The sequence below is a fragment of the Oncorhynchus clarkii genome, chromosome 1 (assembly GCF_045791955.1).
Source record: "Oncorhynchus clarkii lewisi isolate Uvic-CL-2024 chromosome 1, UVic_Ocla_1.0, whole genome shotgun sequence".
NCBI lineage: Eukaryota > Metazoa > Chordata > Actinopteri > Salmoniformes > Salmonidae > Oncorhynchus > Oncorhynchus clarkii.
In genome coordinates, this window is record NC_092147.1 from 79,630,159 (window position 1) to 79,656,737 (window position 26,579).

At 48.2% G+C, this 26,579-nt stretch overlaps 1 protein-coding gene across 4 annotated transcripts in view; it reads right to left on the minus strand.

Moving 5' to 3' along the window:
* Positions 1-26,579, minus strand: part of LOC139412973 (zinc finger MIZ domain-containing protein 1-like) — a 216,546-nt gene that overhangs the window by 143,428 nt on the left and 46,539 nt on the right. For all 4 annotated transcript variants that reach the window (XM_071159920.1, XM_071159938.1, XM_071159903.1 and 1 more), the window contains one exon: positions 15,678-15,783. The gene's annotated coding sequence lies outside the window, so the exon portion shown is untranslated. The remainder of the gene's footprint in view (positions 1-15,677; positions 15,784-26,579) is intronic.

The window sequence follows — 26,579 nt, forward strand, 5'->3', positions numbered from 1 at the left end:
GTTAAATTCGCTTCTTGATATGCCACACCTGTCAGGTGGATGGATTGTCTTGCCAAAGAAAAATGCTCACTAACAGGGATGTAAACTAAATTTGAGAGAAATAAGTGTTTTGTGGAACATTTCTGGGATGTTTTATTTCAGCTCATGAAAACTGGATCAACACTTTACATGCTGCACATGTATTTTTGATCAGTGTAAATTTTGCAGTAGCTTGGTGGTAGTTGAACTAAATTCAAATCTTGGTAGTGTTTTCAGTAGTTAATTAAGAAAAAAAATAGGGGTGAAGTAGACTGGAATTAATTTTCTTTTTCGGCATTAGCCCTGCCTAATTCTAACTTGAAACATTGTTTTTGTGTTAAATAGGCTAAATCACACATTCTGTTAACATTTGACCCCAGAGTGATCTGTTCTTGCAATTCGTAGTCTGTGACATTTAAGATTTAGATAGGATAATTTTTCACGAGGTTCTGCAAATAACTTTAGTTAAGTAGACTATCTTTATTTTAAGGGTAGCTTTAGTGTAGCTTAACTTCCTCCAGTGAGAAGTCATTGTAGGGCCCAAAAAATCTTTTTCGTTTTTTCCCCAAATTCCATTTTCTCCAATCTGTCTTTCCAGGTTTCTTTTTCAGGTTTTCCCTCTTAAAAGCTCACTTTAAAAAAAATAGAAAAACAACTAAATTGTACATTCTACATCCACAACAATGGTTAAATCAGGAGACCACTTATAAGGCCTAGAGAAAAGAAAAACAATAGATTTAGTAGTTACCCTTTAGTTACCCTTTAATTCCAGTGTACAACAGGCAAAAGTTGTTGTTTAGCTGTGTTTTTGTAGGGCACCGAGTTTGCAAAACTAAAAATAATTAAAAAAATTAAAACATATAGTTATTCCCTACCAATTTCAATCAACAAAAATGATATTGTTGATTTCCATTTTGTCTGAATTCCATGATTCCATCCCCATTCTCCGCATCGCAGATTTTATTGTGCCCTATAATTGGTAGCTTGGTAAACTATATTTTGAGTAGCTTCCCCAACACTGCGCACACACACACACACACACACAAACAAAACACAGCCTTCGGAAAGTATTCAGACCCCTTTGACTTTTTACACAATTTGTTACATTACAGCCTTAACCTAAAACAAATTATAAAAAATATTAGCAATCTACACACAATATCCCATAATGACAAAACGAAAACAGGCTAAGAAATACCTTATTTATAAGTATTCAGACCCATTGCTATGAGACTCAAAATTGAGCTCAGGTGCATCCTGTTTCCGTTGATCATCCTTGAGATGTTTCTACAACTTTATTAGAGTCCACCTGTGGTAAATTCAATTGATTGGACATGATTTGGAAAGGCACACACCTGTCTATATAAGATCCCACAGTTGACAGTGCATGTCAGAGCTAAAACGGAGCCATGAGGTCGAAGGAATTGTCCGTAGAGCTCCGTGACAAGACTGTGACGAGGCACAGATCGGGGCAAGGGCACCAAAACATTTCTGCAGCGTTGAACGCCTCCATCATTCTGAAATGGAAGAAGTTTGGAACCACCAAGACTCTTTCTAGAGCTGGCCGCCCAGCCAAACTGAGCAATCGGGAGAGAAGGGCCTTGGTCAGGGAGGTGACCAAGAACCCGATGGTCATGCCGAAAGAGCCTCAGAGTTCCTCTGTGGTGATGGGAGAACCTTCCAGAAGGACAACCATCTCTGAACCACTGATTGGTGGATCAGGCCTTTATGGTTGAGTGACCAGACGGAAGCCACTCCTCAGTAAAAGGCACTTGACAGCCCGCTGAGAGTTTGCCAAAGGGGGAAACTAAAGACTTTCAGACCATGAAAAACAAGATTCTCTGGTCTGATGAAACCAAAATTAAACTTGCTGGCATGAAGGCCAAAGGTCACATCTGGAAGAAGACTGGCACCGTCACTGCGGTGAAGCATGGATTTTAGAATAAGGTTGTAACCTAACAAAATGTGGAAAATTGTGCGGACTTGTTAGTAGTCGTGTTAGTATATTTTCTAACAAGTATCCCCCCAGAACTTAATCACTGTACTTACTGTACAACAGACCGAGCTACAGCTAGAAAACTCTCTCCTTACACAGTTCATATTAAAACACAGAACAGAGAAAATGTCTAATATACTGAATTCATATAAAACCATGATTTCTACAGAGTAAATGTAATAAAAAGAGACTAGATACAGTTACAGCTAGCCTCTCTACAGAGTTCATATTAGACCACTACAATATACATTCTCTCCATCTTTCTCACTCTTTATTCCACTCTTTCTAATACCATCTCTTTCTCGCTGTCTTTCTCCCTCTACTCCACGATGCAAGCAGAGCAAGCCGTGCCAGCGCCTGCCACCTCGCCACACCATTTGTGAAATTATTCAAATGAGGCTATTGTTTAGTTGTTTAATGACTTGAATGTCTTGACAGACAAAACAGAACACGGTTAGATTATTCATTAACAATCTCTCCCTAATCTCTCTCTCTCCCTCCCTCTCTTTCTCTCCCATTTATTTTATTCTCTCTCATTCCCTATACCCCTCCCTCTCCACCCTTCCCCCTCTACCTCTTTAGCATCTTATGCATTATGAAAAGCCAAGCCATTAATGGATGTGTTCCCCTCTTGTGATGCGCAGAACATTACAACCACTCAGAGGAAGGGGACACTTGACAGGCCGGCAGACATAGAGCAGCCTCTGTAATCACATAACATCATGTCACTACACACACACAACCATGTTACTACCGTCCATGTGGGCATGTTCTATTAAACACTGACGGGAGACACACACACACACAGGAGTGGAGAAACACTAGGGCCATTGTATATGTTTCCCTTCTCTTTGCGTCACATGAATACATTATCTTGGAGATCCTGGAGATGGATATTAGATGGAGGGAAAGAGGGGGGATAAGAGGGAACGAGATAAGATGAGGTGAGGGAAAGAGAGGAGAGGGGTGGTTTGGAATGGAGAGCTAGGCTAATTCCTGTAGTGCGAACATCCTTTCCTTTATCGGAGAACGCCATGTGGCACCAACTCTCTCACACACACACACACACACACACACACACACACACACACACACACACACACACACACACACACACACACACACACACACACACACACACACACACACACACACACACACACACACACACACACACACACACACACACACACACACAGAAGGAGAGAGAAACAACTTTCATTTTCACTGTGAAGCCTCTCTTTCTATGACTGGCTGTCAACCTCAACCTGAAGTTAAGCTTCACACCCAATCCTCTCAGTCCTCCAATGCAAGCAGAGAAATCATTTCCCCTGGTGTGATTGGTTTTCACTGTGCAGTCATGACAACAGCTTCCCAACAGATAAAAAAAATCCTTAAACTGATTAAGCACCTCTGTACGTGTGTGTGTCAGTCGTAGGCTTGGGCGATATGCCGTTTATAACGGAGTATTTCAAAATACCAACGGTATGATTTTCAATGCCGTTTAATGTGTCAAATACATTTTATCCAGCTCAGGGCTCAGCTATGTATTGGTTTCCTAACTAAGTGACTAGATGTCCAGATCAAGCTTCTTGGATACAGCAGAGACATTCAATCCCCTCCTGGATCAAGATCCCTGTGCCTAAATAGTTTTGTGTGTAAAAAAAGAAATACATTAAGTGAAATAGCACTCCTTGTGTGCACTTCCGGTAATACTGTATTCCCCGGTATGGTACAGAAATAGTATGAAGGTAAGAACATATAGATAGATACAGCCCATCCCTAGTCAGACGTGCTTTTAAATACATGTGTATTGGATTCTGTGTTATTTAAATACTTGAGTATTTGAGTATGTTCAAATAAGTGTCCGAATCAACTACTTCCATTGGAAGTATTATCATATAATTTAATTTAAATAGCCTTCAATTTGAAATTATATTCGAATACTTAATTCCAAATAGATTATTTCAAATACATGGGAGTATTTATTTGTATTTCAAAATCCATGCTATTGCTTTCCAAGTGTTTTTCCAAATTTCTTTCAAAAAATATTCAAATAAAAAAATATCTGAATACCTACTTCGATATATATGTGAAAGTTATTCAAATAATTGAAATACTATTTGAACCCAGGTCTGGTGTGTGTACCCAAACACCCTCTCTCTCACACACAGCAGTAATTCTAATCTATAGACCAGCTTTAAGTGATACTGTCTACGGTGTTCTCACCCCTTCTCTGCCTCTCCCCATCACTTTCTCTGTGTTATCTGTAGCTGTCTCTCTTGTCTGCCCTCTTCTGTAGCGGTCTGCCCTCCTCTGTTGCCGTCTCTCTCGTCTGCCCTCTGTTGCTATCTCTTAGTATTATATGTTGCTGTCTCTTGTCTGCCCTCTTCTGTAGCTGTCTCGCTTGTCTGCCCTCTTCTGTAGCGGTCTGCCCTCCTCTGTTGCCGTCTCTCTCGTCTGCCCTCTGTTGCTATCTCTTAGTTTCTATGTTGCTGTCTCTTGTCTGCCATCTTCTGTTGCTGTCCCTCCTGTCTGCCCTCTTCTGCTGCTGTCCCTCCTGTCTGCCCTCTTCTGTTGCTGTCCCTCCTGTCTGCCCTCTTCTGTTGCTGTCCCTCCTGTCTGCCCTCTTCTGTTGCTGTCCCTCCTGTCTGCCCTCCTCTGTTGCCGTCTCTCTCGTCTGCCCTCTGTTGCTATCTCTTAGTATTCTATGTTGCTGTCTCTTGTCTGCCATCTTCTGTTGCTGTCCCTCCTGTCTGCCCTCTTCTGTTGCTGTCCCTCCTGTCTGCCCTCTTCTGCTGCTGTCCCTCCTGTCTGCCCTCTTCTGTTGCTGTCCCTCCTGTCTGCCCTCCTCTGTTGCCGTCTCTCTCGTCTGCCCTCTGTTGCCGTCTCTCTCGTCTGCCCTCTGTTGCTGTCTCTTAGTATTCTATGTTGCTGTCTCTTGTCTGCCCTCTTCGGTTGCTGTCTCTCTTGTCTGCCCTCTTCGGTTGCTGTCTCTCTTGTCTGCCCTCTTCGGTTGCTGTCTCTCTTGTCTGCCCTCTTCGGTTGCTGTCTCTCTTGTCTGCCCTCTTCGGTTGCTGTCTCTCTTGTCTGCCCTCTTCGGTTGCTGTCTCTCTTGTCTGCCCTCTTCGGTTGCTGTCTCTCTTGTCTGCCCTCTTCGGTTGCTGTCTCTCTTGTCTGCCCTCTTTCGTTGCTGTCTCTTAGTATTCTATGTTGCTGTCTCTTGTCTTCCCTCCTCTCTCATCCTGTCCTGGTTGCAAAAAAGTGTAAAAGTAAACAATTGCTATAATAGTAATTTCACAGGCCACCTCACATGCAAATACTTTGTAAACCATGTTTAACTCTTTCACTTTCTCCCATTTCACCTGTTATAATTATATAATTGTTATAAAGTAGCTGGCACAATAAATGTGTTTTTGTTTTAACTTGGTAGCTAGCTAGCTAACAAGTCAGCTTACATAATGTTATACCAGTCTGCTGAGAGCTAATGTTGGCTAGGTAGCTAACAAACAAACAAACAAACAAACAAGGAAAGCTAGTTAGCTATATTTTGCCACGTACGGTTTTTCATATAAGGCTGAAGTCATCATGTGTAAACTGCTTATCTAGACACTTGCGTGTAATCGGAGCACAAACATGCACAAAAAAGATTGCGAACGTCCTGGCTGCTTCGATAACCAGTTAAAGTTGCCTAGCTAGGTAATGTTAGCCAATGTAAGACTAACGTTAGTCAACGTAAGACTGAACAATAGCTAATGTGTATGGCCAGCTCATGCACCGCAATATATCATACTTTCTTACAAAACATAGCTAGTTAACGTTAGTTACATTCACTTTAAAACCATCCAACTTTGGGAAACTGCCACGCTGCTCAAGTTCATTTGCACAGACCAATCTACGGTAAGACGAGGTAGCCAGATTTCAGACAAGAAAAACACTGCAGTTAGCTACGCTATAGTTCCTCAAATAAGAACGACCAAGACCACAACACAAACCATAGCCGAGAAAACAAATTGCTTAGTTAATAACCTCTTGAAACTAGGGGGCACTATTTTTATTTTTGGAAAAATAACGTTCCCAAATTAAACCGCCTATTTCTCAAGACCAGATGCTAGAATATGAATATAATTGACAGCTTATGATAGAAAACACTCTAAAGTTTCCAAAACTGTCAAAATATTGTCTGTGAGTATAACAGAACTGATATTGCAGGCGAAAGCCTAAGAAAGATCCAATCAGTGAAGTGACTCATGTTTTGAAACCGTTGTATTCCTATGCACCCCTATTGGCCACTGAAAGGGATATCAACCAGATTCTTTTTTCTACGTATTCCCTAAGATGTCTACATTATTGTGATGTAGTTTCACGCCTTTATGTTGAAGAATGAGCGTAAACGACTACATTGCGTAAGTGGCCAGCTGAGGGCTCTCAGAGTGATTCTTGCGTAAAAGACAGAGGTAGTCATTTTTCCTCCCGCTCCTACTGAAATGCCAATTGTCCCGGTTGATATATTATCGAATAGATATTTGGGAAAACACCTTGAGGATTGATTATAAAAAACGTTTGCCATGTTTCTGTCGATATTATGGATATAATTTGAATTTTTTTCCGGCGTTGTCGTGCAAGGCACTTCAGAGGATAGTGCGTACGGCCCAGTACATCACTGGGGCAAAGCAGCCTGCCATCCAGGACCTCTACACCAGGCGGTGTCAGAGGAAGGCCCTAAAATTTGTCAAAGACCCCAGCCATAGACTGCTCTCTCTACTACCTCATGGCAAGTGGTACCGGAGTGCCAAGTCTAGGATAAAAAGGCTTATCAACAGTTTTTACCCCCAAGCCATAAGACTCCTGAACAGGTAACCAAATGGTTACCCGGACTATTTGCATTGTGTGCCCCCCCAACCCCTCTTTTACGCTGCTGCTACTCTCTGTTTATCTTATATGCATAGTCACTGTAACTATACATTCATGTCCATAGTACCTAAATTGGCCCGACCAACCAGTGCTCCCGCACATTGGCTAACCGGGCTATCTGCATTGTGTCCCACCACCCACCATCCCCACCATTTTTACACTTCTGCTACTCTCTGTTCATTATATATGCATAGTCACTTTAACGATACCTACATGTACATACTACCTTAATAAGCCTGACCAACGGGTGTCTGTATATAGCCTTGCTACTCTTTTTTTCAAATGTCTTTTTACTGTTGTTTTATTTCTTTTACTTACCTACACACACACACACACACCTTTGTTTCCTCACCATTGGTTAAAGCCTGTAAGTAACATTTCACTGTAAGGTCTACCTGTTGTATTCGGCGCAGGTGACAAATACACTTTGATTTGATACTGTTCAATCTATCTGCAAACAAAACACATTTTCAGCATTTTCATTTTCATTTCATTTCATTCAATTTCTGCACTTTTGTTATCATTTCCACACTGTGCCACAGAGCTGCACAATATAGATTAAACATCTAGGCCTAGTTTTTATTTTTTATTTATCCGTTATTTTACCAGGTAAGTTGACTGAGAACACGTTCTCATTTGCAGCAATGACCTGGGGAATAGTTACAGGGGAGAGGAGGGGGATGAATGAGCCAATTGTAAACTGGGGATTATTAGGTGACCGTGATGGTTTGAGGGCCAGATTGGAAATTTAGCCAGGACACCGGGGTTAACACCCCTACTCTTACGATAAGTGCCATGGGATCTTTAATGACCTCAGAGAGTCAGGACACCCGTTTAACGTCCCATCCGAAAGACAGCACCCTACACAGGGCAGTGTCCCCTATCACTGCCATGGGGCATTGGGACATTTTTTGTTTGTTTTTTTGTTTGTTTTAGACCAGAGGAAAGAGTACCCTCCTACTGGCCCTCCAACACCACTTCCAGCAGCATCTGGTCTCCCATCCAGGAACTGACCAGGACCAACCCTGCTTAGCTTCAGAAGCAAGCCAGCAGTGGTATGCAGGGTGGTATGCTGCTGGCTAGTTAATTGGTGAACTGCTGGAATCATGGAAAAATAATGATTAATCTAATTCTATAGTTGGAATATAGTTAGCAGCACCTTGAATACATTGTTTGACGTGACAACGAATGAATAAGCCAGGGAGAAATTATTGACAGGGTAGGAGCCAAAGTGTTGGTCAGTGTTTCCACAGTACCCTAATTAGATGTTACATTACATGTTTTCTTACCTCATGTAGCTAGCTAACATATTCTTGCTTAGCCTATTCCTCTCCGATGTGGACGGTACCGGTACACAAACAACATCCTTATCTAGCCATACAACAGAACTGGTACCAGACTGCTATAGCTAGCTAAGTTTGCTCTGACTTAGTACATTTAGCAAGCTAGCTAACCAGCTAACTAGCGATTAGTGGTTAACATTATTTATTGTGGGGGCCTCCCGGGTGGCGCAGTGGTTAAGGGCGCTGTGCCATCAGAGTCCTGGGTTCGCGCCCAGGCTCTGTCGTAACCGGCCGCGACCGGGAGGTCCGTGGGGCGACGCACAATTGGCCTAGCGTCGCCCGGGTTAGGGAGGGCTTGGTCGGTAGGGGTGTCCTTGTCTCATCGCGCACCAGCGACTCCTGTGGCGGGCTGGGCGCAGTGTACGCTAGCCAAGGTGGCCAGGTGCACGGTGTTTCCTCCGGCGCATTGGTGCGGCTGGCTTCCGGGTTGGATGTGCGCTGTGTTAAAGAAGCAGCGGCTTGGTTGGTTGTGTATCGGAGGACGCATGACTTTCTACCTTCGTCTCTCCCGAGCCCGTACGGGAGTTGTAGCGATGAGACAAGATAGTAGCTACTACAACAATTGGATACTACGAAATTGGGGAGAAAAAAGGGGTAAAATTTAAAATAAATAAATAAATAAATAAATAAAAAACATTATTTATTTTGTCTAGAACTTTGGCTAGAACTTGGCTCAGAAAAGACAAACTAGCAGACACTAGTTTGCAGACAGTAAAATACACAAACTAAATGTAATTATAGAACACTTGTAGAAAGCAGCATCGTTGTCACCAACATCGTCCTGCATCTGACCATGCAGTCTGAACGGCAAGAAAGTTTTGTTCAAGTCCAGTGCTAACACACCTGATTCTATGACTCAGCTGTTGATCAAGACCTCAGCTGTTCATTGAGACCATGAATAGTAGAATCCAGTGTGGTAAAACTGGGCTTGAACAAAAAAGCTTGCATAAACCTGTACCTTGTCAAGAGAAAATTGTGGCCATCCCTGAATAGTATTTACAAAGCTGACTATATACGAGGAATGTAAATTTAGTTGTAAATTGTATATATAGCCCTAACCCATAACACACCTTTGTTTACAGGTAATGTAGTACAAGGCCTTTCTTCAGTAAACTTTAAGGTACATTTTCATGTAAATAGTTAATGGGTGCATGTTGATTATTTGTGTATTTTAGAGTAGCTTGCTCAATTGTCTTAAGAGAGATCAGGGGAGGGCCTCCTGAGTGGTGCAGTGGTCTAAGGCACTGCATCTCATTCCAAGATGTGTCCAAGTCCAAGTCCAGGCTCTGTCACAGTCGGCCGCGACCGGAAGGCCCATGGGGCAGCACACAATTGGCCCAGTGGATTCGGGGAGGGTTTAGCCTGCTGGGACGTTCCTGCCCCATCGCACTCTAGCGACTCCTGTGGCGGGCCGGGCGCAATGCACGGTGACACGGCACGACTGCATTATTTTTGATGCCATTTGTCATTATTGTTCACCTTTACTGAACGTTTATTGCTGTGTTATAATGTTGCATTATCACCTTCCGATGTACAAAAACATATGTTTAAAGTGAGAATAGGCATTGGTCTGAAGTTGAAAAAGGAAGGAAATTCAAGAGCACCACAATGCCTATTTCACCCATGCACACTTAAACAGTTTAGCTAACCCCGGCATTCTGCAGCGATACGCCATCCCATTTGGTTTGAGCTTAGTGGGACTATCATTTGTTTTTCAACAGGACAATGACCCAACACACCTCCAGGCTGTGTAAGGGCTATTTGACCAAGAAGGAGAGTGATGGAGTGCTGCATCAGAAGACCTGGCCTACACAATCACACGACCTTAACGCAATTGAGATTGTTTGGGATGAATTGGACCGCAGATTGAAGGAAAAGCAGCCAACAAGTGCTCAGCATATGTGGGAACTCCTTCAAGACTGTTGGAAAAGCATTCCAGGTGAAGCTGGTTGAGAGAATTCCAAGTGTGCAAAGCTGTCATCAACGCAAAGGGTGGCTACTAAATACAAATATATTTTGATTTAACACTTTTTGTTACTATATGTGTTATTTCATAGTTTTGATGACTACAATGTATACAATTGTAAAATAAAGAAAAACCCTGGAATGAGTCGGTGTCCAAACTTTTGACTGGTACTGTGTGTTTATATATTAGGGATGCACATTATATGGGGGAACATGTCGGAATCGGATGATATTAGCTAAAAAACTTTTGACTGGTACTGTGTGTTTATATATTAGGGATGCACATTATATGGGGGAACATATCGGAATCGGATGATATTAGCTAAAAATGGCAACATCGGGATCAGCACAATGTCTAGTTTAACGCCGATGTGAAAAACCGATGTCAAAGATGACATGCATACCTATATAAACGTAGGTAGATGACGTAATGACGCCATGTAAAAGTTTGCGCAACAAGTGCAACACAGCATTCCTAACCTAGCCCACAATGTATGCTGTGTGGATCGAGCAGTCAACAAGTCGAGCAGTCATTTGAAGTAAGAAAATTTCAGCGAGACAACTCAAAGGCGAAATCCATTAACGCCAAGATAATGGAATTCATTGCCCTTGAAAATCAATCGTTCACTGTCGTGGGTGATGTTGGCTTTCGCGACTAGTCGAGCACCGGTACACACTAACGTTACCAAGAGCGCTACTGTTCAGATGTTGAACAGTAATTAAAGCTATTAAACAGTAATAGCTTCACTGCTATTAGCTTCACGATATATTATATTACGATATATTATGGAACGGCTTTTGGGACTTTGCGTGTCAAAAAAGATACGGCAAATAACACTATTTGATAATAACACGATTTGACGTGTTAAATTAGCCTTTAATTTGACCGCCAAAATTACTGCAGTCATTTTCACAATTCTTAGCAATGATTTAAGAATCATTGTGAGTAAGTATTATCTAGGTAGCCACTTGTTGTTCGCCTAGTGAAATTGAACTTTAGTTCATGAAAATAAATAGCTAGCCAGCTACTTAACCCTGTTGCCCAAAGCTAGCGTTATAAGCAGCCAGCTAGCTTCATCTGGCTAGTGAGGCTCGACCTGACCGGGTTATGTGCTGTGAAGCTAGCCACTGCAAGGATTAGGAACAATAGAGGATTTTGCAGTTTGCCTTCAAAATAAAAGTACCTCTTTGAAAGTGATGCAGAAGGTTACAATTGGTGGAATCATGCCACATTTAGACTAGATGATGTTAAACAAGGTTGGAATGTGAAGCAATGAAATGGGGTATCAGTCTACTCGGTGACACCCACAGAACACAACTTGTGAAGAGTTTACGCAAATATTAGCATTGTAGCTATTATCGCAGGACTGTGACTGTGTGAAATCAGCTCCCCAGTCAGCCTATTGTGTGTATTGACATTCATATTGAAATGTACAGCCTTCCCTAAGGATTGGTGGAAAATGAAATGGGGTATCAGTCTACTCAATACCCAATGTATTTTTTTCCCAACAACCTCCTCAGAGTTATCAGACTCCAAAACATCCACACAGTATTGTTTTTCCTCTGGAATAGTTTCCAATACACATAGGTTGACAATAAATGTGGCTCAATTCACAGTTATTTCAGAGTCCTGCAATAAGAGCTACAATGCTAATGTTCTCTGCGTGTCACTGAGTAGACTGATACCCCATGTCATTGATCCACAATCCATAGGTAAGGCTGTACAGTGAAATAACTATGCCCTCAATGCAATTCTAAAGTATAATACATCCAGTGGGATTTCAACAGATTTGTCAAATTAACAAATTGTCTATCGTTGATTTTATATTTCAACATTCCAACCTCATTTAGCATGATCTATTAAATTATGGTACAATTCTACGATTTGTATTAATTTGCGTCACTGTCAATGACAGTGACGCAAAGGCTAACCGCAAAGTCCACTATTGTGGATAAAACTTATTGTGACTAGCGTCACATAGATGGGTCCGACCACCAATCAAATAAGAACTGTCTTATAAATTAGGGTTATTTTAGATGACCCCTAGCTATATAATAAGCTAGCTAACTATAGCTACTGAAACAGATGTCGTTTGGCTATGTTTTTGGGGAAGACCAAGCTAGCTAGCTTTTTTTATGATCAGAACTGTAGGTGCACGAGACAACTTTACCAGCATCATAGCATCAAATCGATGAATCGTTGTGACATATGAAATACGAGTGATAGTGTAGTCAATGTGTAATAACTACGTAAAACATGTATAAACGCGTTAAATTATTATAAGACACGCAGTCATATTCAGGTCCTGATTTGTCAACAAGCTTGTTTGAATGATATCTGTGAGTATAACAAAACTCATATGGCAGGCGAAAACATGAGAAAAAATCCAACCAGGAAGTGGGAAATCTGAGGTTTGTAGTTTTTCGAGTCATTGCCTATCGAATATACAGTGTCTATGGGGTCATTTTGCACTTCCTAAGGCTTCCACTAGATGTCAACAGTCTTTAGGACCTTGTTTGATGCTTCTACTGTGAAGGAGGGGGTAATGGGAGCTGAATGAGTCAGAGGTCTGCCAGAGTGGGATGAGCTAATCACGCGCTCTCACGTGGTAGCGACCTGCGTTCCATCGCATTTCTACAGACAGAGGAATTCTCCGGTTGAAACATTATTGAAGATTTATGTTAAAAACAACCTAAAGATTGATTCTATACTTCGTTTGACATGTTTCTACGGACTGTAATATTACTTTTTGTCTGAACTTTCGCCTGGACCTGCCCGCGCGTCGTGAGTTTTGATTGTGTACTAAACGAGCGAAAAAAAAGGAGGTATTTGGACATAAATGTACTTTTATTGTGGAACTGGGATTCCTGGGAGTGCATTCTGATCAAGATCATCAAAGGTAAGTGAATATTTATAATGCTATTTCTGACTTTGTTGACTCCACAACATGGAGGATATCTGTATGGCTTTTTTTGGTGTCTGAGCGCTGTACTCAAATTATTGCACGGTGTGCTTTTCGGTAAAGCTTTTTTGAAATCTGACACAGCGGTTGCAATAAGGAGAAGTGGATCTAAAATTCCAATGCTATCACTTGTATCTTTTAGCAATGTTTATTATGAGTATTTCTGTAAACTGATGTGGCTCTCTGCAAAATCACAGGATGTTTTTGAACTACTGAACGTAACGCGCCAATGTAAACTGAGATTTTTAGATATAAATATGAACTTTATCGAACAAAACATACATGCATTGTGTAACAGGAAGTCCTATGAGTGTCATCTGATGAAGATCATCAAAGGTTGGTGATTAATTTTATCTCTATTTCTGCTTTTGTGACTCCTCTCTTTGGCTGGAAAAATGGCTGTGTTTTTCTGTGACTAGGACACTGTGGCTGGATTTACAACAGGTTTATCTTTAAAATGGTGAAATACTTGTATGTTAGCCTCCCGGGTGGCGCAGTGGTTAAGGGCGCTGTACTGCAGCGCCAGCTGTGCCATCAGAGACTCTGGCTTCGCGCCCAGGCTCTGTCGTAACTGGCTGCGCCCGTGGGGAGATGCACAATTGGCCTAGCATCGTCCGGGTTAGGGAGGGTTTGGCCGGTAGGGATATCTTTGTCTCATCGCACACCAGCAACTCCTGTGGCGGGCCGGGTGCAGTGCGCGCTAACCAAGGTTGCCAGGTGCACGGTGTTTCCTCCGACACATTGGTGCGGCTGGCTTCCGGGTTGGATGCGCACTGTGTTAAGAAGCAGTGCGGCTTGGTTGGGGTGTGTATCGGAGGACGCATGACTTTCAACCTTCGTCTCTCCCGAGCCCGTTGTAGCGATGAGACAAGATAGTAGCTACTAAACAATTGGATACCACAAAATTGGGGAGAAAAAGGGGTAAAAATAAATAAATACATTTAAAAAAAATAAAAAAAATACTTGTATGTTTGAGGAATTTTAATTATGGGATTTCTATTTGTTTTTTATTTGGCGCCCTGCACTTTCACTGGCTGTTGTTGAGGTGGGACGCTACCGTCCCGAATATCCCAGAGGTTAAACAGCTTACAAAATTCCAGAAAATGATGTCATGGCTTTAGAAGCTTCTGACAGTCAATTGGAGGTACCTGTGGCTGTATTTCAAGGCCTACCTTCAAACTCAGTGCCTCTTTGCGTAACATCATGGGAAAATCAAAATAAATCAGCCAAGACCTCAGATTAAAAAAAAATGGAGACCTCCACAAGTCTGGAGCAATTTCCAAACGGCTGAAGGTACCACGTCCATCTGTATAAACAATAGTATGCAAGTATAAACACCATGGGACCATCCCAGAACAAAAAGTACCTTGTGAAGATGCTGGAGGAAACAGGTACAAAAGTATCTATATCCACAGTAAAACGAGTCCTATACCGACATAACCTGAAAGTCCGCTCAGCATGAAAGAAGCCACTGCTCCAAAACCGCCATAAAAAAACACCATGTGTTTGGATAAATGTCCTCTGGTCTGATGAAACAGAAATAGAACTGTTTGGTCATAATGACCATCGTTATGTTTGGAGGGAAAAGGGGGTGGCTTGCAAGTCGAAGAACACCCTCCCAACCGTGAAGCACGGGGGTGGCAGCATCATGTTGTGGGGGTGCTTTGCTGCAGGAGCGACTGGTGCACTTCACAAAATAGATGGCATAATGAGGAACAAAAATTATGTGGATATATTGAATCAACATCTCAGACATCAGTCATGAAGTTCAAGCTTGGTCACAAATGGGTCTTCCAAATGGACAATGGCCCCAAGCAAAGTTACCAAAGTTGTGGCAAAATGGCTTAAGGACAAAAAAGTCAAGATATTGGAGTGGCCATCACAAAGCCCTGACCTCAATCCTGTAGACAATTTGTGGGCAGAACTGAAAAAGCGTGTGCGAGCAAGGAGGCCTACAAACCTGACTCAGTTACACCAGCTCTGTCAGGAGGAATGGGCCAAAATTCACCCAACATTGTGGGAAGCTTGTGTAAGGCTACCAGAAGCGTTTGACCCAAGTTAAACAATTTAACGGCAATGCTACCAAATACTAATTGAGTGTATGTAAACTTCTGACCCACTGGGAATTCTGACCCACTGGGAACCCAGCTAAAAACTTGTGCTGATTAAAGAAGCAATACAACTGGCCTTTAGACTAGTTGAGAATCTGGAGCGTCAGCATATCTGGGTTTGATTACAGAATAGAAAGACTGGAAGGCCCAAGTGCACAACTGAGCAAGATGACAAATACAAATACAAGCCAGCATCCCGGAGTCGCCTCTTCAATGTTGACGTTGAGACTGGTGTTTTGTGGGTACTATTTAATGAAGCTGCCAGTTGAGGACTTTTCAAAGGGCTCAGAGTTGGGCCAAAAACAAAAAAAGCCCAGGACTAATGACCCCACTGATAGGGAGAGGATAAGAGCAGTCATCTGCCTACCTGTGTGAACTCTGACCTGGGCTGGGAGTGATGTCACAAGCCCCCCTCACCCCCACCCATCCCATGTATATCCTTCAGGATCCTTCCTCACTGGTCTTCACTGGACCTGAGAGAGATAGGGAGAGAAGAGAAAGATTTTACATTTCTGCAAAGAAATACATCGTTAAGACAGATTTGTTCCATTGTGAAGGCAAAATGCGTGTGTGAAACCGGGTCTCATATGTACTTCAAGACAGATGTTAGCCCACTGAGCTAAAGCTTCAGGTATTAGCTCTGGATGCTCACACAAGTCTTCAAGTTTACTCATCCCATAAGTATAGTCCAAAGAACCGCTTCTGTTATAAGTGTATTCTGCAGAAATATGCTAAGATGAGAGAGAGAGGGAGAGAGAGAATGGTATTTGTGCATATTGGAAACGGATGGAGAGCCATTAGTAAGGAAGGCAAAAGAGGATAATGGATGAGAACATTCTGTATGTATCAGCTGTAATTGAGATCCACTGGAAATCTGGATGGAAGACACACCGCTAGGAGAATATTACTACCACTTGGAAAGCACACTGCTACAGTATACAGTGCCTTCGGAAAGTATTCAGACCCCTAGACTTTTAACACATTTTGTTACGTTAAAGCCTTGTTCTAAAATTGAATAAATAAATTAACATCCTCGGCCATCTACACATAGTACCCCATAATTACAAATCAAAAACAGGGTTTAAGAAATGTTTGAAAATGGATAAAAAATGTAAAAAACTGAAATACCTTATTTACATAAGTATTCAGAACAATTGCTATGAAACTCGAAATTGAGCTCAAGTGCATCCTGTTTCCATTGATCATCCTTGAGATGTTCCTACAACTTGATTGTGGTAAATGGGGACACTTACCTGTGGTAAATTCAATTGATTTGACATGATCTGGAAAGGCACAGACCTGTCTATATAAGGTCCCACAGTTGACAATGCATGTCAGAGCAAAAACCGAGCCATGAGGTCGAAGGAATTGTCGGTAAAGCTCCGATACTGGATTGTGTCAAAGCACAGATCTGGGGAAGGGTACCAAAACATTTCTGCAGCATTGAATGTCCAAGAACACAGTGGCCTCCATCATTCTTAAATGGAAGAAGATTGGAACCACCAAGACTCTTCCTGGAGCTGGCCGCCCAGCCAAACTGAGTAAACTTCTTGGTCAGGGAGGTGACCAAGAACCGGATGGTCACTCAGAGCTCTAGAGTCACATTCCAACAGGACAATGACTCAAAGCACACAGCCAAGAGGACGCAGGAGTGGCTTAAGGACAAGTCTCTTGATGTCCTTGAGTGGCCCAGCCAGAGCCCGGACTTGAACCCAATCAAACATCTCTGGAGAGACCTGAAAATAGCTGTGCAGCAACGCTCCCCATCCAACCTGGCAGAGCTTGAGAGGGTCTGCAGAGAATAATGGCAGAAACTCCCCAAATATGTATAAAAACCTGTTTTTGCTTTGTCATTATGGGGTATTGTGTATAGATTGATGAGGGGGAAAAACTATTGAATAAGTTTTAGGATAAGGCTGTAACATAACAAAATGTGGAAAAAAGGCAAGGAGTCTATAAGGATTTAGAGAAAACTGCCAAAATGTACATAATCCCGAGCTTATATTTAAACCACACCAATAGTAAGAAGTCACCCTCAAAGCACAAGAACATTCAAAACAGATATTATGCTTGAAAAGACATTGAAAATATGTATTTTGGTTGAAATGACATTGAAATTAAATTGAAAATACTTATTTCAAACAATTTTGCTCACTGGGTAACTTCAGTCTTTTGCAAATGTCCCTCTTTCCTCCCTGTCCTTTTCATCCAAAGAGTGAAAAATGACAAAGAAAATAATCACGTTAAACGCGAGTCAAGTTTGTACTGTACATGTGACTTTCAGCAGTGTAACTCTAAGCTGTGTGTGTGTGACTGAACATGTCACAGTTCTTCCATGGCCTGCTTACTCACCAGACATGTTCCCCACTGAACATGTCACAGTTCTTCCATGGCCTGCTTACTCACCAGACATGTTCCCCACTGAACATGTCACAGTTCTTCCATGGCCTGCTTACTCACCAGACATGTTCCCCACTGAACATGTTTGGGATGCCCTGGATCGACTTTTAAGACAGCTCTTTCCAGTTCCAGACAATATCCATCAACTTCACACAGCTATTGAAGAGGAGTAAAACAACATTTCACAGGCCACAATCAACAGCATGATCAACTCTACGTGAAGGAGATGTGTAGCGCTGCATGAGTCAAATGGTGGTCACGCCCGATATTGACTGGTTTTCTGATCCACGCTGCTACCTTTTTAAGGTATCTGTATTCCCAGTGATGCAAAATCCATAAATTAGGGCCTAATGAATTTATTTAAATGGACTGATTTACTTATATGAACTGTAACTCAGTAAAATCTTTGAAATTGTTACATGTTGCGTTAATATATTTTTGTTCAGTATATATCTACTGGTAACTCATCCACCTCTATATCCATGTAAAATGTTAATTGTTACATATGTAAACCAATGTTCTGAGTCTGTACAGTGATCCTGTAGGCTGTGATGACAAAGCCAAAGCTTTTCTGTTCAAAGCTCTTAAAACCATACCCTTTACCTTAGGCCTAATGTGGTGTATCCTGGACTGAAGAGGCTTCTACTAACTCCTCTTAATACACACAAGCCACAAGCACTCACACATACAACCGCACGCGCACGCGCACACACACACACACACCTCCTTATCATCAGAGTTGTCTGGGGAGCCAGCAGGGCTATAAAGCCGAACAGCTCATCTCCTTAAAACAAGCAGGGTTGTCCCTGGGCGCCTGAACACCACTCATCAACTGTTACACCAGAGAGAGAGAGAGAGAGAGAGAGAGAGAGAGAGAGAGAGAGAGAGAGAGAGAGAGAGAGAGGGGAAAGAAAGAAGTGGGGAAAGAATGAAAATCAATGGTCCCCTCCAACACCAGTGCAAACAACAGTAAGAGAGAAGGCAGGCAAATAATTCTGCCCTTCATCCCTTCCAATAACCCAGACAAAGGTAGAGAGACAGATAGCTAAGGCTCAGAGAAGTAATCATCTCTATGCAAATAGAAAACTGAGTGACAATTTAAACCAAGATAGCGCGTGCGTGTGTGTGTGTGTGTGTTTGATTCGGTATAGCGAGGCCTCCCTCTGAAATCAATTCACAGCGAGGGAGAGAGAAAGAAAGCATTTTCCTGTGGTGGAGATAAAACACTTTACGAGGAGCCGTCTGATAGTGTGATGCTTATCTGGAGGAAATTAGCAACAGGAATACCATTACCCACAACAAACAACTCAAGTGTTGAACCTTTGACTATCCCTCTCTGTTTATTTCTCTCTCTCTCTCCCTCTGTTTATTTTACACACTCCCTCTTGCTTTCTTGTTCCCTCGCCCGTTTGCTCCATCTCGTTTCCTCCCTCCCTCACTCCCTCTTGTTTGCTCTCTCACTCGTTCGCTCTGTCCCTCGTTCCCTTCCTCCTTCGCTCTGTCCCTCCCCTCGTTAGTTCCCTCCATCGATCGCTCTGTCCCTCGTTCCCTCCCTCCTTCGCTCTGTCCCTCGTTCCCTCCCTCGCTCGCTCTGTCCCTCGTACCCTACCTCGCTCGCTCGCGCCCTCGTACCCTACCTCGCTCGCCCGCGCCCTTGTACCCTACCTCGCTCGCTCGCTCGTACCCTACCTCGCTCGCTCGCTCCCTCGTACCCTACTTCGCTCGCTCGCTCCCTCGTACCCTACCTCGCTCGCTCGCTCCCTCGTACCCTACCTCGCTCGCTCGCACGCACTCTCCCTCGTACCCTACCTCGCTCGCTCGCTCGCACGCACGCACTCTCCCTCGTACCCTACCTCGCTCGCTCGCTCGCACGCACTCTCCCTCGTACCCTACCTCGCTCGCTCGCTCGCACTCTCCCTCGTACCCTACCTCGCTCGCTCGCACTCTCCCTCGTACCCTACCTCGCTCGCACTCTCCCTCGTACCCTACCTCGCTCGCTCGCTCGCACTCTCCCTCGTACCCTACCTCGCTCGCTCGCTCGCACTCTCCCTCGTACCCTACCTCGCTCGCTCTCTCCCTCGTTCCCTCCCTCGCTCGCTCTGTCCCTCGTACCCTACCTCGCTCGCTCGCGCCCTCGTACCCTACCTCGCTCGCTTGCGCCCTTGTACCCTACCTCGCTCGCTCGCTCGCTCCCTCGTACCCTACCTCGCTCGCTCGCTCCCTCGTACCCTACTTCGCTCGCTCGCTCCCTCGTACCCTACCTCGCTCGCTCGCTCGCACGCACTCTCCCTCGTACCCTACCTCGCTCGCTCGCACGCACTCTCCCTCGTACCCTACCTCGCTCGCACGCACTCTCCCTCGTACCCTACCTCGCTCGCTCGCACGCACTCTCCCTCGTACCCTACCTCGCTCGCTCGCACTCTCCCTCGTACCCTCGTGGTCCCTCTCTCACTACCGTTCCCGCATTCCCTTGCTCTCTATCGCTCCCTCCCGCTCACTCCCCCCGCTCTAGTTCTCACCTGTTCCCGCTCTCTCTTGTTCCCCCTTGCTCCCACTCTCTCTTGTTCCCTCGCTCCCGCTCTCTCGTGCCCTCCCTCGCTCCCTCTTGTTCGCTCGCTCTCTCTCTCGTTCCCTCCCCCTCATTCCCTCACTCGCTATCTCTCATTCCCTCGCTCCTTCTCGTTCCCTCCCTCTCTCCCTCGCTAGCACTCTCCCTCGCTTGTACTCTCCCTCGTTCCCTCCCTCGCTCGCTCGTTCCCTCCCTCGCTCGTACTCTCCCTCGCTCGCACTCTCCCTCGCTCGCACTCTCCCTTGTTTCCTCCCTCCCTCGCTCGCACTCTCCCTCCCTCCCTCCCGCTCACTCTGCCCGCTCTAGTTCTCACTCGTTCCCGCTCTCTCTTGTTCCCCCTTGCTCCCACTCTCTCTTGTTCCCTCGCTCCCGCTCTCTCGTGCCCTCCCTCGCTCGCTCCGTCGTTCGCTCCCCCTCTCCCTTGTTCCTTCCCTCGCACTCTCCGTCGCTTGCTTGCTCCTCGCTACCTCTCTCGTGCGCTCCCTCCCTCCCACGTTCGCTCCCTCTCGTTCCCTCTCTAGCTCCCTCACTTGCACCCTCACCCGTTTGCTCCATCTCGTTCCCTTGCTCCCTCTCGTTTCCCCCCTCCCTCGCTCCCTCTTGTTCGCTCGCTCTCTCTCTCGTTCCCTCTCCCTCCCCCTCTCTCGTTCACATGCACTCTCCCTAGATCCCTCGCTCACACTCGTTCCCTCACTCGTTCCCTCCCTCGCGGTACCTCTCTTGCTCCCGTTCCCGCATTCACTTTCTCTCCCTCGTTCCCTCGCTCTCTCCCTCTCGTTCCCCCTCGCTCTCATAACCTCGCTACCTCTCACTCCCTCCCTCCCGCTCACTCCGCCCGCTCTAGTTCTCACTCGTTCCCGCTCTCTCTTGTTCCCCCTTGCTCCCACTCTCTCTCGTTCCCTCGCTCCCCCTCTCCCTTGTTCCCTCCCTCGCACTCTCCGTCGCTTGCTTGCTCCCTCTCTCGTGCGCTCCCTCCCTCCCGCGTTCGCTCCCTCTCGTTCCCTCTCTAGCTCCCTCACTTGCACCCTCACCCGTTTGCTCCATCTCGTTCCCTTGCTCCCTCTCGTTCCCCCCTCCCTCGCTCCCTCTTGTTCGCTCGCTCTCTCTCTCGTTCCCTCCCCCTCATTCCCTCACTCACTATCTCTCGTTCCCTCGCTCCCTCTCGTTCCCTCCCTCTCTCCCTCGCTCGCGCCCTACCTCCCGCGTTCGCTCCCTCTCGTTCCCTCTCTAGCTCCCTCTCTCATTCCCTCCCCCATTTGCTGCATCTCATTCCCTTGCTCCCTCTCGTTTCCTGACTCCCTCGCTCCTTCTTGTTCGCTCTGTCCCTCGTTCCCTTTCTCCCTCGCTCTCCCTCGTACCCTCCCTCGCTCGCACCCTCCGTCGTTCCCTCGCTCGCTCTCTCCCTCGTTCCCTCGCACTCTCCCTCGCTCGCACTCGTCCCTCCCTCGCTCGCTCTCGTTCCCTCCCTCGCTCTTGATTCCTTGCTCGCTCTTGATTCCTCGTTCCCTTGCTCTCTCTCTCGTTCTCTCTCTCTCGTTCTCTCATTCTCTCTCCCATTCGCACACACGCTCTCCTTCGCTCGCTCCCTCTCGTTCCCCCTCGTTCGCTCGTTCCCTCTCGCTCCCCCCGCTCTCGTTCTCGCTCTCTCGTTCCCCATCGCCCCCACTCCCTCTTGTTCCCTCACTCCATCTTTCTCGTTCACTCGCTCCCACTCTCTCTAGTTCCCTCCTTTGCATTCCCTTGCTCCCTCTCGTTTCAACCTCCCTCGCTCGCTTCCTCGTTCCCTCCCTTGCTCGCACTCTCGCTCACTCCCTCGTACTCTCCCTCGCTCGCACTCTCCCTCGCTCCCTCTCATTCCCTCCCTCTCTCTCGTTCCCTCCCTCGCTTGCTCCCTCCTCCATTTGCTCCATCTCGTTCCCTTGCTCCCTCTCGTTTCACTCTTGTTCGCTCTGTCCCTCTTTCACTTCCTCCTTCGCTCTGTCCCCCTCCCTCCCTCCCTCCCCCTTCTCTCTCCCTCGCTTGCTCTCTCCCGCGCACCCTCCCTCACACCCTCCCTCATTCCCTCGCTAGCTCCCTCGCTAGCTCGCTCCAGCCCTCCCTTGTTCGCTCCCTCGTTTGCTCCCTCTCCTGTTTGCTCCATCTCGTTTCCTCACTCCCTCGCTCCCTCTTGTTCACTCTGTACCTCGTTTGTCCCCTCCCTCGGTCGCTCTGTCCCTCGCACTCTCCCTCGTTCCCTCGCTCGCACTCTCCCTCGTTCGCACTCTCCCTCGTTCGCACTCTCCCTCGTTCCCTCGCTCGCACTCTCCCTCGTTCCCTCGCACTCTCCCTCGTTCCCTCGCACTCTCCCTCGTTCCCTCGTTCCCTCGCACTCGTTCCCTCGCTCTCCCTCATTCCCTCACTCTTCCTCGTTCCCTCGCTCGCACTCTCCCTCGTTCCCTCGCTCGCACTCTCCCTCGTTCGCTTTCTCCCTCGGTCCCTCGCTCGCACTCTCCCTCGTACGCTCGCACTCTCCCTCGTTCCCTCGCACTCTCCCTCGTTCCCTCGCACTCGTTCCCTCGCTCGCACTCGTTCCCTCGCTCGCTCTCCCTCGCACTCGTTCCCTCCCTCGTTCCCTCGCTCGCTCTCCCTCGCACGCTCTCTCCCCTTCGCACCCACGCTCTCCCTCGCTCGTTCCCTCTCGCTCCCCCCGCTCTCGTTCTTTCTCGTTCCCCATCGCTCCCAATCCCTCTTGTTCCCTCACTACCGCTTTCTCGTTCCCTCTCTCTCTAGTTCCCTCCTTTGCATTCCCTTGCTCCCTCTCGTTTCCCCCCTCCCTCGCTCCCTCTTGTTCGCTCGCTTCCTTGTTCTCTCCCCCTCTCCCTCGTTCCCTCCCTCGCACTCTCCCTCCCTCGCTCCCTCTCATTCCCTCCCCCTCTCTCGTGCCCTCCCTCGCGTGTTCCACCCCTCCCTCGCTCCCTCTCTCGTTCCCTCCCTCGCTCCCTCCTCCGTTTGCATCATCTCGTTCCCTTGCTCCCTCTCATTCACTCTTGTTCGCTCTGTCCCTCTTTCCCTTCCTCCTTCGCTCTGTCCCCCTCCCTCCCTCCCTCGCTCTCTCCCTCACACCCTCCCTCGTTCCCTCGCTAGCTCCCTCTCTCGATCCCTCGCTCCAGCCCTCACTCGTTCGCTCCCTCTCTTGTTTGCTCCATCTCGTTTCCTCACTCCCTCGCTCCCTCTTGTTCACTCTGTACCTCGTTTGTCCCCTCCCTCGGTCGCTCTGTCCCTCGTTCCCTTCCTCCCTCCCTTGTTCCCTCGCTCGCACTCTCCCTTGTTCCCTCACTCACACTCTCCCTCGTTCCCTCACTCACACTCTCCCTCGTTCCCTCACTCACACTCTTCCTCGTTCCCTCACACTCTCTCGTTCCCTCGCTCGCTCTCCCTCGTTCCCTCACTCTCCCTCCCTCGCACTCGTTCCCTCCCTCGTTCCCTCGCTCGCACTCTCCCTCGTTCCCTCGCTCGCTCTCCCTTGTTCCCTCGCTCGCTCTCCCTCGTTCCCTCGCACTCTCCCTCCCTCGCACTCGTTCCCTCCCTCGCACTCGTTCCCTCCCTCGTTCCCTCGCTCGCACTCTCCCTCGTTCCCTCGCTCGCTCTCTCCCTCGTTCCCTCGCTCGCTCTCCCTCGTTCCCTCGCTCGCTCTCCCTCGTTCCCTCGCACTCTCCCTCGCTCGCACTCGTTCCCTCCCTCGTCCCCTCGCTCCCCTTCGCACCCACGCTCTCCCTCGCTCGTTCCCTCTCGCTCCCCCCGCTCTCGTTCTTTCTCGTTCCCCATCGCTCACAATCCCTCTTGTTCCCTCACTACCGCTTTCTCGTTCCCTCTCTCTCTAGTTCCCTCCTTTGCATTCCCTTGCTCCCTCTCGTTTCCCCCCTCCCTCGCTCCCTCTTGTTCGCTCGCTTCCTCGTTCTCTCCCCCTCTCCCTCGTTCCCTCCCTCGCACTCTCCCTCCCTCGCACTCTCCCTCGCTCCCTCTCATTCCCTCCCCCTCTCTCGTGCCCTCCCTCGCGTGTTCCACCCCTCCCTCGCTCCCTCCCCTCGCTCCCTCCTCCGTTTGCACCATCTCGTTCCCTTGCTCCCTCTCATTTCACTCTTGTTCGCTCTGTCCCCCTCCCTCCCTCGCTCTCTCCCTCACACCCTCCCTCGTTCCCTCGCTAGCTCCCTCTCTCGATCCCTCGCTCCAGCCCTCACTCGTTCGCTCCCTCTCCTGTTTGCTCCATCTCGTTTCCTCACTCCCTCGCTCCCTCTTGTTCACTCTGTACCTCGTTTGTCCCCTCCCTCGGTCGCTCTGTCCCTCCCTCCCTCCCTTGTTCCCTCGCTAGCACTCTCCCTTGTTCCCTCACTCACACTCTCCCTCGTTCCCTCACTCACAATCTCCCTCGTTCCCTCACTCACACTCTCCCTCGTTCCCTCACTCACACTCTCCCTCGTTCCCTCACTCACACTCTTCCTCGTTCCCTCACTCACACTCTTCCTCGTTCCCTCACTCACTCTCCCTCGTTCCCTCACACTCGTTCCCTCACACTCTCCCTCCCTCGCACTCGTTCCATCCCTCGTTCCCTCGCTCGCACTCTCCCTCGTTCCCTCGCTCGCTCTCCCTCGTTCCCTCGCACTCTCCCTCGCTCGCACTCTTTCCTTCCCTCGTTCCCTCACTCGCTCTCCCTCGTTCCCTCGCACGCACGCTCTCCCTCGTTCCCTCACACGCTCTCCCTCGTTCCCTCGCACGCACGCTCTCCCTCGCTGGCTCCCTCTCGTTCCCCCTCGCTCGTTCCCCCTCGTTCCCTCCCTCGCTCTCGATTCCTCCCTCGCTCGTTCTCCCTCTCTCTCGTTCTCTCATTCTCTCTCTCCCGTTCCCTCGCTCGCTCTCTCCAGTTCCCTCGCTTTCTCTCTCCCCTTCGCACGCACGCTCTCCTTCGCTCGCTCCCTCGCTCGCTCGTTCCCTGTCGCTCCCCCCGCTCTCCTTCTCGCTCTCTCGTTCCCGCTCGCTCCCACTCCCTCTTGTTCCCTCACTCCCGCTTTCTCGCTCCCTCGCTCCCGCTCTCTCTAGTTCCCTCCTTTGCATTCCCTTGCTCCTTCTCGTTTCCCCCTCCCTCGCTCCCTTTTGTTCGCTCGCTTCCTCATTCTCTCCCCCTCTCCCTCGTTCCCTCACTTGCTCGCACTGTCCCTCGCTTGCTCGCTCGCTCCCACGCTCGCTCCCTCCCTCGCACTCTCCCTCGCTCATGCCCTCCCTCGTTCCATCCTCCCTCGCACGCACGCTCTCCCTCGTTCCCTCGCACGCTCTCCCTCGTTCGCTCCCACGCTCTCCCTCCCTCGCACACTCTCCCTCGTTCGCTCCCTCGCACGCACGCTCTCCCTCGCACGCACGCTCTCCCTCGCACGCACGCTCTCCCTCGCTCGCTCCCTCTCGTTTCCTCCACCTCGCTCCCGCTCTCTCTCGTTACCTCGCTCCCGCTCTCTCTCTCGTTCCCTCCTTTGCATTCCCTTGCTCCCTCTCGCTCTCTTTCCCCCTCCCTCCTTCCCTCTCTCCTTCCCTCCCTCGCTTGCTCCCTCCCCCGTTTGCAACATCTCGTGCCCTTGCTCCCTCGTTTCCTCTCTCTCGCTCCCTCTTGTTCACTCGCTCCCTCATTCCCTCCCCCTCGTTCCCTCCCCCTCGTTCCCTCCCCCTCTCGCTCGCTCCCTCATTCCCTCCCCCTCTCCCTATCCCTCCCTCGTTCCCTCGCTCCATCCCTCTCTCGTTCCCTCGCTCCATCCCTCTCTCGTTCCCTCGCTCCATCCCTCTCTTGTTCCCTCGCTCCATCCCTCTCTCGTTCCCTCGCTCCCTCTCTCCCTCTCTCGTTCCCTCTCTCGTTCCCTCGCTCCATCCCTCCCTCGTTCCCTCGCTCCCTCCCCCTCGTTCCCTCCCCCTCTCCCTCTCGTTCCCTCCCCCTCTCCCTCTCGTTCCCTCCCCCTCTCCCTCTCGTTCCCTCCCCCTCGTTCCCTCCCCCTCGCTCCATCCCTCCCGCGTTCCCTCGCTCCCTCTCTCGTTCCCTCGCCCCCTCTCGTTCCCTCGCCCCCTCTCGTTCCCTCCCCCCCTCCCTCGCTCACACTCTCCCTCGCTTGCTCCATCCCTCCCTCGATCCCTCGTCAGCTCCCTCTCTCATTCCCTCCCTCGCTTGCTCCCTCCTGTTTGCTCCAACGAGAGGGAGCGCGAGCGAGGGCTCCCTCGCGTTCCCCCTCGCTCTCGTTCCCTCTCGCTCGCGCTCCCTCCCCCCCTCCCTCGCTCACTCTCCCTCGA